A 15,418-nucleotide genomic window follows, 5' to 3' on the forward strand; every position below is an offset into this window, starting at 1 on the left:
TTTTCATCTTGGGAACATTAAAATAAAATTCCCAGGATTAGGGGAGTTGTACTAAATACTACAAATAGATTACTGTCTCAGTTAATTTTCATAATAATCTATTATAAAGATGAAAAAAAAAAACTAAGGCTTAGGGAGATTTAAAAATCTTCGCCAAGTCTACACAGTGAAGAGTGACAAAGCAGGGTTTTTCAACCAAGGTTCCTTGGACTTAAGGACTAGGCTACTTTGATTTAAGAATACTTGAACTAAATTTTTGTAACTGGCCTGGAGTAAAGGAAATTAAATGATGAAGGAGGTTGAATCACTTACTCATGAATCACTAAAAGTTATGACTCCATAGGCTGGAAGTTTAATGTACAGAAAGTAAATACATACATATTAATATATACTGGGACTCTTCAGTATGTATGTGAAAAATAGCATCATTTGACATTGGCAAATGCAATACACTTTATAAAGCTCTTCCATGTTACCTCATTTTCCCCTTGCAACTCTGTACATCAGTCAGGGCAATTATTATTATTTCCATTTGACAGTTGAGGCTCAGAGAAGTTATATGACTTGCCTAAGCTCACCAGCTAGTAAACAGCCGAGCTCTGACTGAAACCCGTTTCCTATTGCCAACTCCAGTGTTCCTTCCACTATTTTATACCAACACTGCTACTGCTATGTACAATTTTGTTTTGTAGCTTGTAATGCACTTTCAAATACAGTACCCTACTGATCTCATTTGATACTATTCCATTGTCCCCAGAAACATATCTCATAGGTGGCTTTAGCTCTCACCTTGGAAGATAATGGCTGTGACTCATGGGGAACAATTACTAACCTAGGGTGGATACAATATCTTTAAAGATTTTTTTTACCATAAAAGAAATTTTCTACAGCTTGTGCTTATAAAGACAAGTCTAGCGTTTGTATTTAAATAGTTGTCAATTTTTACATTTGCTTTCTGATATACCTAATGCTAAATGACAAGTTAATGGGTGCAGGAAATCAACATGGCACATGGATACATATGTAACAAACCTGTACATTGTGCACATGTACCCTAAAACCTAAAGTATAATAAAAAAATATATAAAATTAAAAAAAAAAAGAATAATGTAATTTTTACTTAATATCACAACATGCATAAATTCTTCACTGTTACGAAAAACAGGCTGAGTAGGTAAATAATCTTTCTCTATTATTAAGTATTATCTTCTGTTAAGTATTATCTTCTGGAAAGACTTAGAAAAGTATATCTAGAATAGATGATATATTACAATTTCAATTTTTCACAGCTAAATAAAATTTACATAAAATAACATATTTTGGGGGTTTAGTGTTTGTAATATTGTGGTATTTGATAGCAGAAACTCAAAGAGTCAAAGTGATTAGCCACTTGGATGTATAGCCATTCATTCACAGTTTGACCTAGAACTCATTTTTCTGGTTTCTAACCCCACTCTTCACGTCCCTTATGGGGTATGTTATTTCTGGTTGAAAAGTGTGGGGTGAAAGTTTTTAAAAATAAATAATTCCCTGAGATCCAAGACGCAAGTGTTTGGGTACCTACATAAATTTGGCCATGCCACTTTGACCTTCTAAGCATCAGGTGTACAGAAAAATCTACTTAAGGTAAATCATTCTTTATTTTATCAGAATGGTATAGCTATTCCACGTAAAATAGGTATCAATTGCTTATTTTGAATTTAATGAGCATGTGTTCACCCAGGTCCAAAATTGAGAATGGGGTCTCTAAGTATTTGTTGTTTGCAAAATAATCAATTCCGGTACAGTAGCCTTTTATTTGCCATCTAGATTTTCTAACTTTCCATAGAAGCAAAATCAGACATGCAAGTGGCTTTGCCCTGCCTACTTGGATCATTTCCACCCCATTTTGATTCAAGAATTTGATTATTCAATACGTCTAGATAATCCAGAGGAGATAGTGTTTCCTCGCCTTTCACAGATCAGAAAGTAGTGTGCCATGTATACTAATTTATGTTTTATTTAGTAAAAGGCTATTAGAAATAGCACTGGTTATTAGTACCACTTCCAATTTGATAACTTCCTTTGCCGGAGATTTGATGTTTAGAGTATCTAATGTAAAGATCAATGATAGGTTATTTGATGATTGGCGTTCCAGTACTAGCCAGGATTCTAACTAGCTATGTGATCACTATTCTTTATTTAAATAGTGATTAAAAGATGGGGCTGAACTTGCTTCTTTTCAGCTCTATCCATCTTTGAATATATGACACAAGAGGTCAGTACCTGAAGCTTCAAAAGAAAAAGATATATATAATCTATTTTATACTCCTTAAATTATTCCTAAGGTAACTTCTTGCTAAAAGATAACATACTTGCCCCATTTTCCAGGTGTCAAAATTTCCTTGCACCCAACTCTGCTGAAATTTCTATGGTCCTTAGTAACAATTATAAATCTAGGATACATGTGCTGCTTTTATTTGTGTTTTAATTCTGCTTATTCTGGTGGCATGCTCACATACTGTGCTGAGAGAAGACGAAATTTGCTGCTAATTACCAAGGTTTGTGCTTCTAAACATTGCTGGCCAGTAATTGACCTGTAGTGTCTAGAGTCAAGTACTAGCTAATAACTTTGTTGCTATAGTGTTGAACTTTAATTATTTACGTCAAAGACAAGTATTAGAAGCCACACTGCCTGTTTCTGTAGTGTTGCAATTGCCAGGAATTGAAACTTAGAATTTGAAACAAAGAAGAGCCTGTTTAAGTGATTGACATCTGCCAGTTCATTTGCCCACGAGCATGCAGGCATGCAAACACACAGCAAAGCTGGCAGAGGCCCTACGAAGTACACTTTGAGCTATCATCATTGGAAAGTCTGGTTAAAGAGATTTGAGCTCTGCACATTATTGAGGCATGAAAAATAGTATTTTAACACATTAGAATATATGATAATTTCACTGAAATCCTCCTATATAAAGATCTTTATATAATTGTTACCAAATCCAATGTTTAAAAAAGACATATGTATCTGTGATTTATTCTATTCGAAAATGTCTTAAAAGCCCAAACTTCACCGCTATACAATTTATCCATGTAATTCAAAGCCACTTGTACTCTTAAAGCGATTGAAATTTAAAAAGAAAGAAAGAACAGGTCTTTATACAGTCAAAATAGATCTCCCACTGTCATATTCTACTTATCTTTAGTTGTGTTACTTTTGGGTGGAAGAACCTCAAATTCCATATATTTCTGCAAAAAGAGGTAGTCTCCTACTATCTTTGGGTAGTGTGAGAAGAGTTTTTGCCATTTTCTAAAGCACAGATTCCTTTGGCCCAGTTGAAACTCCAGGGAGTTGCGAGTTGTGTCTCATCTCCGAAGAGACAACTGAGAATTTCTAGTTGAGGACAGCATGGTGTAAGAATGGGAAAGTAAACTAGTTCAACCATTGTGGAAGTCAGTGTGGCGATTCCTCAGGGATCCAGAACTAGAAACACCATTTGACCCAGCCATCCCATTACTGGGTATATACCCAAAGGACTATAAATCATGCTGCTATAAAGACACATGCACACGTATGTTTATTGCGGCACTATTCACAGTAGCAAAGACTTGGAACCAACCCAAATGTCCAACAACAATAGACTGGATTAAGAAAATGTGGCACATATACACCATGGAATACTATGCAGCCATAAAAAATGATGAGTTCATGTCCTTTGTAGGGACATGGATGAAACTGGAAATCATCATTCTCAGTAAACTATTGCAAGGACAAAAAACCAAACACCGCATGTTCTCGCTCATAGGTGGGAATTGAACAATGAGAACACATGGACACAGGAAGGGGAACACCACACACCGGAGCCTGTTGTGGGGTGGGGGAAGAGGGGAGGGACAGCATTAGGAGATACACTTAATACTAAATGATGAGTTACTGGGTGCAGCACATCAACATGGCACATGAATACATATGTAACAAACCTGCACATTGTACACATGTACCCTAAAACCTAAAGTATAAAAAAAAAAAAAAGAATGGAAAAGTATGAGAGTTCATAGTCAATTGATGATATCAGAGTGGAAGGAGGGACAGTAGAAGAGTTCACAATTTTGAGAGTCAGCTGAACTCCAGACACATACTATGCACAGGGAACACAAAAATAACAAATGCAGGGATAGGTCACGTCTATGGTTTGGAAGACTGATCGTTATTAAGATAAAAGCTCTTCTCTAATTTGTTCATATATTTATTATAATCCAAATCAAAATCCTGCAGGATCTTTTTGCAGAAATTAACAAGCTAGTTACATAGTTTATATGAAAATGCAAAAGGCCTACAATAGTCAAAGCAATATTCATTAAGAAGAAAAAACTGGAAGATTTATACTGCCCCATATTTCACTACTAAGAACTACAGTAATTGAGATAGTGTGATATTAGCACAAGAATAGACAATAAGTAAATGAACAGAATACAGTGTCTAGAAATTGACTCACACATATTTGGACACTGAATTATGATGAAGATAATACTGCAGTACACAGGGGAAACTGATCATTTAAATATAAGTACCAGATAAATTGAACATCCATGTCAAAATATATATATATCTTGACCTTTACCTCACACTGTTTAACTAAATCAACTCTAAACAGACTGCAGATTGTAATGTGATACGTAAAAAAACATAAAGCTCTTAAAAGAAAAAACAGATTGTAATGTGATATGTAAAAAAACATAAAGCTTTTAAAACAAAAAAATCTTCATAACGTTGGGATATGATAAGATTTCTTAAACATCACACAAAAGTGGTAACCATAAAGGGGAAAAAAGAATAAATCAGATTACATTAAAATTCAGATTTTTTCTTTGAGAGACACCAAGAGGATAATCAAAAAGCAAGGAAGAGTGAAAGGAGCTAAATGCAATGCACATACCTGATAAAAACTCATATCCAGAATCTATAAAAAATTGTTACAAATTATTAAGAACAAAGATAATTCCAATAGAAAATGAGCATTTTACCACAAGAAGTCATGCAAATAGCCATTAAATATATGGGACAGTGTTCATCTTAATTAGGCATCAGAAGAGTACAATTTAAAACCACAATGTATTACCTCTACACACTCATCAGGATGGCTAAAATGAAAAAAAAAAACAGTAATATAGAAAAACGGAATTCTCATAATCTTATGGGGGGATGCAAATTCATAGAGCCATTTGGAAAACTGCTTGATAAGTATCTACTAAAGCTAAAGATATATATGCTATAGATTCAGCAATTTTACTCTTAGGTACTCCTTCCAGAAAAGTTTGTACATATGTAGATAAAAAGGCATGTACAAGGAGGTAGGCAGCAACACTGTTTATAATAGCCCTGAATTGGAAATAAAAATGTTTATCAAGGGTAGAATAAATAAATACATTGAAGTGTATTCAGTTGGTATAAAACTCTACAATGAAAATTGTTGAACCACAACTATAGATAACAGTGAATAATGGCTACAAAATAACATTGAGTGAAAGGTGCCAGATACAAAAGAATACATATTGTATGATTCTATTTAGCTAATTCTAAAAATCCAAAAAAGAGGCAAAATGGATCTAAAGTGTTAAAAGTGAGTTGGGGCAAGCAGAGTGGCTTGTGCCTATAATCCCAGCGCTTTGGGAGGCTGAGGCAGGTGGATCACTTGAGGTCAGGAGTTTGAGACCAGTCTGGCCAATGTGGTAAAACCCCGTCTCTATTAAAAATACAAAAATTATCTGGACATGGTGGCACATGCCTGTCGTCCCAGCTACTTGGGAAGCTGACGCAGGAGAATCACTTGAACCCGGGAAATGGAGATGACAGTGAGCCGAGATCACGCCACTGCACTCCAGCATGGGCGACCCAGTGAGACTCTGTCTCAAAAAAAAAAAAAAAAAAAAAAAAAAATGAGTAGGTAAAGCTTGCATAGGAGTGTGTAGTGAATGCAACAGAGCAGGGAATAAACTTCTGACATGTTTCCTATTCTGTTTCTTGAGCTAGACGCTGAGTACATGGATGTGTTCAGTTTGTGAAAATGCATCAAATAGTACACTTATGATTTGCAGACATTTCTATATATGAGGTATATTTTCATAAAAAGTTTACTTAAATAATAAGTAAGAGTTTGTCCCATCCCCAAATATTCCCAGTTTAGTGGAAGCAGACCCTCTCATAAGCATGTAACTATATTAATTCAGTGTATTATAATTCATCAAACATTTATAGGCACCCCTAATCACATGCAGGATGGGCTGTGGGTACTGAGAATATCAAGATGAATAAAATAAGGACACTGCTTACAGTCTGGTAAAAAAAAAAAAGCAGGAGACATATAAACAGGTAATTTTAACACACTGTGTAAATCTAGAAGTAGGTGAATGCACAAAATACTAAACAGACTAAACGTTCTTTAGCTGACTTCCACTTAATCAACATGACTAGCTTGACCATGATTTTCCATTCTCCTTTAAAATGCACTGACTGATACACATAGCACATGAAATACTCCAGAGTAGTAAGCCTGTGAACCTCTACTTCCAGCAGCTGAATTGTATGCTTATCAATAGTCAGTTATATGTATGTCTATCAGCAGAGTTTCTTGCTCCACTTTAAAGAAACCAAAACTGGCTGGGTGCGATGGCTCACACCTATAATCCCACACTTTAGGAGGCTGAGGAGGGCAGATCATCTGAGATCAGGAGTTCAAGACCAGCCTGGCCATCACGGCAAAACCCTATCTCTACTAAAAGTACAAAAAACATTAGCTGGGCGTGGTGGCACGTGCCTGTAATCCCAGCTACTCATGAGGCTGAGGCAGGAGAATCACTTGAACTTGGGAGGCAGAGGTTGCAGTGAGCCAAGATCACACCACTGCACTCCAGCCTGGGAGACAGAGCAAGACTCTGCCTCAAAAAAAAAAAAAAAAAAAAAAAAAAGAAAAAGGAAAAAGAAAAAAAGAAAAGAAACGAACATTGGAAACCTCAGAGGCTATGTTATATTATGGTATTGTTTTTATAGGAAAGATTATTAATGGCTCAAAACATTGGTAACTAAACGTACATTTTAAGGTTTAAAGCTAAAATATAATATCTAGCCAATATTTTTATTAGTTTATAATTACTAAGCCACATGAAATTCTTTGGTAAGAGCATAAGCTCTGGTGCCATGCTGATTGACATTCAAATCATCATTCATATATTCATTAGATATGTGATTCTGGAGAAGTTATTTAACTTTTTTGTGCCTCATTTTCTTCATTTGTAAAAGGGGATAGTAACTGGGGCTTATATGATGGTTGCTGGATCTGAAGAACTTTGAAGTATAACTGATACATGAAATTCATTCTCTTTGTCAGTATTGGTTATTAATATAGTAGGAATTCATCCAAAGGATAAAGCCTAGAAGGAACGGGGCAGAGAGACACAGTTAGTAGACGGGTGCAGAAGACTAAGAGCATGGAGCATTTAAAGAACCTTGAGCTGTTCTATAATATGTACTTGAAGTCAAGTGTTCTCGAGACTAAGAGATGAAAAGTTAATCTAGAAAGATAATTTTTAATTTACTTTTTAAAATTTCAATTATTCTCAAAAAACAGTGAGTTCCATGAGTGCATTCACTAAGTTTTCTTTTTCCCAAGGCTATGTAACCCCCACACTCTCCTAGCTCATATGCTAGTCCTTGGTCAGTGACTAGCCTCAGTCACCTTATCTGGATCTTCTTCCTCTTCCTGATTCTAAGTGTCAGAGTACCTGAGGTTTCATCACTTTAAATAACAGCTACAGCTTGATTAATAACACTTTTGACTATAGTTACAGTCTCTTCTCTAAACTCCAGATTCTTATATCCATATAATGTAACATAAACTTAAAACATTTTAGAGATGAAGGTGCTATTAATAAAAATTATTCCAGGACTACAGACATAAATCAGCACTGTCCTGGGCAAAGGAGGACATATGAACACTACATATATTTAGGACTTGCTCAACATCTCCACTTAAATAGCCAATAGGGATCTCAATCTTTTTTTTTTTTTTTTTTGAGACGGAGTCTTGCTCTGTTGCCCAGGCTGGAGTGAGTGGCGCAGTCTCGGCTCACTGCAAGCTCTGCCTCCCGGGTTCATGCCATTCTCCTGCCTCAGCCTCTCTGAGTAGCTGGGACTACAGGCGCCCGCCACCACGCCCGGCTAATTTTTTGTATTTTTAGTAGAGACGGGGTTTCACCGTGGTCTCGATCTCCTGACCTCGTGATCCGCCCGCCTCGGCCTCCCAAAGTGCTGGGATTACAAGCGTGAGCCACCGCGCCCGGCCTGGGATCTCAATCTTAACATGTCTCAAGACAAGCTATTGAGTTTCCAGACCTGAGCAACAGAACTGCACATTGCCTGGAGATCCTGGACTTTGAATGAGATACCGTGCCTGGATGAGACTTGCTATTGTCTACTCTGAGTTCTAGGTGTAAGAAGGATAAGCCATAGAGTCAATCTCTATGGCAGAGATGACTAAGATCCCCAAACTATTTCCTCTTCTTCCTTTGCACAATGCTAGATGACATTTCCTTGCCTCCCTTAGAGACAGGAATTGCCACATGGCTGAGTTTTAGCTAAGGAAACATGAGCAGAAATAATGTGATCATGTCCAGGTCTAGCCTACTACACATTTTCTGCAAAACTCACTCTTTTGCTGTCAGCTAGAAGTGAAGCACCAGTACATCTAGGGGATGAAGAAGCCAGGAGAAGAGAGGCCCTTGGTCCCTGAATCACACAATGAAAGGCTGTCCACCAAACACTTGCTTTGAATTGTTATATAAATAAGAATTACAATGTTATCGTGTTACAACACTTAAATTTGGGGTTAGATTGATTTTAGTAGTGGTCATTTCCTTTACAAAACAAACCTGATGAATTTTCCGTGAATTTTCAGTTTGACTTAGTCTCATTGTCATATAAACATTTTTATAAAATTGAAGTAAAAAATAAAATTAAAATAATCTACACTTCTTGGCATACAAACCAGGTCTTTGTTTCCAGTCTGTGCAAGAATACATAGTTACTCTAGGCACTTCCTTTTATATTTAAAAATGAAAATACAGTTTTAGGATTTAATGGATTATATGTAAGGACAAGAAACACGTGGATAAAGTATTATCTTCTAATCCTTATTTTACTAAAGCCAAAATAAAGTAGCTGCTACAGCATATTTATTTAATTTCAAGCATTGCCTTAGAAAGTAGAGATTTCTGTAGATATTATTATCCTACCTCCTTGGATAGCTATGAAGGAAATGGTTGTAAGAGAACAAAATTAACAATTTTACAGCAGTAAGGCCCACCATGGATCAATTAGTACAATCAATAACATACTAATCAATTTGCATGACTCACATTCCTCTTCTTTAGTTTCCTTCTGTTACTCTTCACTACATGGAAAGAGATATCTCTCCAAATTATTTTATCTTGTTTAATATTAGCAGAAGCAAGAAACCTCTTTCCTCATCTATCAACAACAGGGGAGTGTTTATTACATAATAGACTCACAGACACCTTCATTTCTAATGGGATGATATTATGTAGAATTAAAACCTGTCTTACTGGTGGGCAAAGTTTATCTCCCATGCAAAGACACATATATCAAAAGCTGGTAGAGTAAAACCACAGAGGAATAATTTACAACTGGCTTGTATTTAACTACATTCCAAACACTTAGTATAGATGGAAGGTGGTAGCTATAGCATGTAGAACTCCTTTCTAACAAGACTATTTTCCACTGAATTTATTTTATTTGTAAAAAATAGCATTTGTAGGATTTTGAAAATGATAATTGGCTACTTTAAAAAAAACGAATCACAGGCCAGGCGCAGTGGCTTACGCCTGTAATCCCTGCACTTTGGGAGGCTGAGGCAGGATGATCACTTGAGGTCAGGAGTTCAAGACCAGCCTGGCCAATATGGTGAAACCCTATCTCTACTAAAAATGCAAAAATTAGCTGGGCATGATGGTAGGTGCCTGTAATCCCAGCTACTTGGGAGGCTGAAGCTAGGGAATCTCTTAAATCTGGGAGGCAGAGGTTGCAGTGAGCCAAGATCGCGCCACTGCACTCCAGCATGGGCAACAGAGGGAGACTCCGTCTAAAAAAAATAATAATAATAAATTTTAAAAATAAATAAATAAAATTAAAAATTAAAAAAATACTAATCACATTGATGGGGAAGAAACGAAGGGAAAATGTCACTGAAGTTCAGTGTAGTTCTCTTCCTTCTGAAATACAACATTCTTTAGTTAACTATATGCTGCATGGATATAGCAAACAGTGTTGATGGTTTACACCTGGAATATAGGTATATAAACATACTACAATTTCTACTAAAATTTGAACCTCACCTGAATTCATCTGCCTTTTGCAATATTTGCTTTAATCTTCAGAAGATATTTGTTGTACCAAGAATTAAAATGCTAATTATAATACTTGTAGGAATTTTGTTACCTGAACTTTATGAAATAGTTCTAAGAATGTCACCATTGCCACAGGTTTAGATGTGTTGCAAATACATTTTTTAAAAACAGCACCCAAAAGAATAAGAAGATAATAAAATGATCTCAGCTGTTTAAGACAGATTTTGAGGAATGATCACCCATGGCCTCCTTCCTTTTGGTTCTGCCCTACCACTGAACTAATCTAATAAAACTCTGATGCTACATTATCCCTTTAACTGGCCTTCTTGAGTTACACATTCAGGCTGTTGTGCACACACCACTGAATGAGAAAATTTCTCAGCCACACATATAGGGCACATGTGATCGCGTAGAAACTCTAGCATCAATAGGGCTTCCCATAAAATTTATTTATTCCTGGCCAACTCCCTCTTTTGCACCCTTCAGTGACTGTATCAATTAGTCAAAACTCTCTTCAAAATCCACACAGATCCCCACCTCTTACTATCAGCAGAAGGCATATCATGTTTATGCCTTATGTATCAGAAAAGTGGGGCAAAGCAATCAGCTCTCTCAATTTCTTGCCTCTCCCATCTGTTCCCCTCTCCACCTATAAAATGAACACAACCCTGCTCCTCTTTCTCTTTCCTTTCCCTTGGAGGAAATAAAATTTTCTTCCTTCTGTTTAAAGCCAATCATTTTACTGTGGCTCCTTATCTGATTGTCTGAATCTGTCAAGACTTTTCTGCATCAGTTATATCCTTATATCATAAAGTAGCTTTAACTTCCTTTTTATTGGTATCACTTACCTCGGCTTTTAGCTCATCTCTCCCATCCTGATAAAGGAAAAAAAAAACTCACAAAAGTCAAAACTCAATCGTTTCCTTTTAATTTGCAGCCACTTTAACTAATATCCTCTTCTCTATCCAAAATGATTTTGTGCTGAATATATTTATCCAATCCAGAGCTACTCCCCACCCTTCCCTACCCAGCCCTGTGCCCTGCGATCTTAGCCTGTATGACTATCTTGATGGGCTTACTTATTGCTTTGCTTTCAGTTGTGTGTGACCAATGGGAAGCACTAGAAGAAAATATAAGAGAGAAAGGAAAGTGAGGACCAGGGTCTTTATTATCCCAGCTCCTCCTAGAGATGTCTCCATAGGCTAACAATTTCCTTGTTAAGGATCACAGCTCCTGTCAGGCAACCCTCTTGACATAGTCTTGATACAGTTTCTCTCTCTCTGTCTCTCTCTCTTTCTCATTGCCTCCCCTCCTCTCTTCTATTCTCTCTCATCTCTCTCTCTCCTTCTTCTTGTCCCCCTCCTTCTCTCTCTCTCTCTCTCTCTCCTTTATCTCATCTCTTTAGGATAATAAATGATAGTGGTGTGCTATAACTAGCCCATGCATAGTTTACAACCACTTACATAGGGAAGCCATAAGGACTGTCTATACTTTGTAAGAAGCCTGTTTTTTAGCCAAGCCCAGATTACCCAAGCAGAATCTGCTGTTTGTTTCCTGCTGGGTCCCAGTCTGATATAATTATCTTGAAATAATAGTTTATATAATATAGTGATATAAACTGAATATGTCCTCTTCCCCCCAAATTCGTATGTTGAAACGCTAATCCTCACTGTGATGGCATTTGAAGATGAATTAGTCCATGAGGGTAGAACCTTTATGATGGATTAGTGTCCCATCATGAAGAGACGCAAGAGAGATTGCTTTCTCTCTCTGCCCTCTACCATATAAGGATACAACGAGATGACAGCCATCACAAACCAGGAAACAGGCTCTCACTAGACAACTATTCTGCTGGTACCTTGATCTTAGACTTCTGAGCCTCTAGAAGTGTGAGAAATATGTATTTGTTGTTTAAGCAACCCCCAGTATATGGCAATTTAGTACAGCAGCCCAAAAAAAGACATATAGGTACTACTTGTACTCATGCTGTTTGGGCAGCAACCCACATAACTTAGCTTTTGTGTCACTATTCCTACATATAACTGTTTTCTTTCTCTCTGGTCACTATAATTCATTCCCACATAGACAAATCCAGTGGACACTCTTTGGCCCACAGTCCATACCTTAGTGGAGATCACCCTGCTGCATTTGACACTATTGACCACTTTACTTTTCTAGTAAATCTCTTGGCAACCATGATATCTTCTTGTTCTTCCTTTATCAGCATTCATGGGCTCTCTATCATCCCTTCAAACACTGGTGCTCCCCATAGTTCAGTCCTTGACCCAATGCTCTTTTAACATTACATTCTTTTCCCAAGTGAGGTTCTCCACTCTTAGGACATTTAACATACCCAACATGGTGCAGATCTCACTATCCAAATCTGTTAGACACAACCATCTATATTTTTTAATGGCACTTCAAAGTCAGCATGTCCAAGATAATCATGTGCTAAAATCATTATCCTAACAAATGATTATCCTCACACTGTGTGCTCTGACTTCTATTTCCCTCTTGGCCAATGGCTCAATATATTCAATCTGAAGTCTAAGCTATCCTATACGCCTCTCTCTTCCCCACTCCCCAATATATCTGCTTCCAGTGATGATTCATTGAAAATCACCCATCATTGTTCCACCAGAGAGAAATTTCCAAAGTGAAAATCTGCCTATTCCATCCACTGCTTAAACTCTTTCAATGGCTCTAGTTTGAGCTGTTTCAAGGCACACGGGATGCTTTACTGCTGCTCTGACCCTTACCTCTATCCTCAGTTTTAGCAGCTGGAACTCTCATGCCTATGGTTTCTGTGCTATTAATAACAAACCACTTACAGTTTCTAGTTAAAGTCATAATATTTTATGCCTCCATGCCTTTTGAGGTCTGCATCTCTCCCTAAGATACCTTTGACCATGCTGTTTGACTTTGGCCAAGTGTTTCAGGAAAAGCACCATCATTTCTTTCCAGAAAGCCCCTCCTCTTGCCCCTATTTACCCAATCCCCACATACCCTAGCATTATGCCTTCTCCACTATCCTCCTGCTCATAAGTGTCCACACATGGGCTTCTAGAACACCATATAATCTCTCAAAGAATTTAAAATTTTATATTGAAATTACCTGTTAGCATCTCTCTCCTCCTCACCAAACTTTAAGTGCTCTAAGGCAGCGAACATGACTTGGTCCTTTTTTCACAACTGGATAGCACAGTTACTTGAATCAAAGCCAAAACTTAACATCAATTTTTATAATTAAAAGTAATTATTATTAATAATAATCCCTTGTTATGCTTTAACCTCAATGTCATCATTTAGAAATATATACATTGAAAGATTTCAAAAATCCATGAAAAATTAGTATTCTGATATAGTATAGGACAGTGCCAGTAAAGTCTTGCACTATGTACTCATCTGAAGTCAAGACAAGTGCAGACAAGTCCTTGGAGCAGGCAAGCCTAGATATATATGCCTTAAAATGGAGGAAGATGTCATATCTGTCTCCATGTGTTAGAGCTGATGTCCAATCCTTATACCTGACACCCTATCAGAGTTTTTGCAGGAAATGAAGCTTAATGATGTTCAGTTTGAAAGTGGGAGGAGGATTTTGTAGCACAAGAGTCAAAAGGAAGAGTAGATATAATCAAACCAATGTTGATGATATAAGGGGGTGACAAGAATGCTGAAGCTGTAGCTGTCGTCAGGAAGGGACTCACTTTTGCTCAAGAGTGATAGTAGCCCTGGTTATAGGGCAAAGCAGGCAGTGGGGAACAGCAAGGCAAGCCTACTCAGGAACATGTGAGATACCCTAGAAACCCCTTGAACTGAAGATATGGATTAGGTGCTTGAGATTCTTCAATTTCACTGTTACTGTCTTCTTCACACAATACCTAAGCAAACATGGGCTTGTTATCATTCAGACGAGTACTGTTACTACTGGGATCAGGATAATAATTTTAACAACAAAAACAATCATATCTAGTACTTACTGGCATTTATAATATGCAGTACTCCACCTTCAAAATACATCCACAATCCATCCACTTCTCACTGATACCACTCTGGCCAATGCCACTGTTATGAATCCTCCATAACAGTGTCCTCCAAATTGTGTCCTCCAGCAAAGATATGTTGAAGTCCTGATACCCAGCATCTTCAATGTCACTTCATTTGGAGGTAGGGTCTTTACAGGGATAAGTGAGCTTACAAAAAATGGTTATTAGGATGGACCCTAATCCAATATGACTGATGTCCTTTATAAAAAGAGACAGATAGGAACAGTGGGAAGACGACATGAAGACACATAGTGGGGAAATGGCCAGGTGGCTGGAGTGATCCCTCTATAAGCCCGGGAACTCAAAAGATTGCCAAAAAACAACAGAAGCTAAAAGAGACAAGGAAGGATTCTTCTCTAGAGCTGGCAGAGAGACTATGGCCCTGCTGAAGTCTTGATTTCAGGCTTTAAGCCTCTAGATTTGTGAGTCAATAAATTGCTGTTTGTTTTGGTGCTTTATTATGGCAGCCCTAGCTAACTCATGCAATTCCCAACGCTTGGGTTGTTGCAAGACTTTTCACTGGTGTCTTCTCCTATTCTACACTTCTGCATCATCTCCACCCCCACCTCTATAATCTATTCTCAACATGTAAGATGAAAACAAGAGCAAACCTCTTAAACTGTAAGTTAGGTCATATTATTCTTCTATTCAAAATCCTCCACTGGCTTCCTATCACATTCAGAGCAGAAATGAAAGTCCTTACTGACACAGCAGGAGCATCGCTATCTTGGACAAGCCCCTCATTCTAAAGTTCATCTTAATTTAAAAAAACTGCCTGCATCCAAAGGGCATCAGCCTAATGGCTAAGGTCAGCACGACCATAAACCACAAATAACATCTCCAGACAGAAACATTCCAATCTCCACCCAGACAAGAGACATGCTAGTCCCAAGATAACCTCCCTCCAGCCAGGAAGATGCCAGCCTGGAGATAATGCCCCTCAGGCCAGAAAGATGTCTGCCCCAAGATAAACT

General features: G+C 37.4%; 1 protein-coding gene across 1 annotated transcript in view; it reads right to left on the bottom strand.

Moving 5' to 3' along the window:
* KCNH5 (potassium voltage-gated channel subfamily H member 5) overlaps positions 1 to 15,418 on the bottom strand; it is a 351,733-nt gene that overhangs the window by 22,498 nt on the left and 313,817 nt on the right. The window lies entirely within an intron of this gene.

This window comes from Nomascus leucogenys, chromosome 1a (genome assembly GCF_006542625.1).
Source record: "Nomascus leucogenys isolate Asia chromosome 1a, Asia_NLE_v1, whole genome shotgun sequence".
Lineage (NCBI taxonomy): Eukaryota > Metazoa > Chordata > Mammalia > Primates > Hylobatidae > Nomascus > Nomascus leucogenys.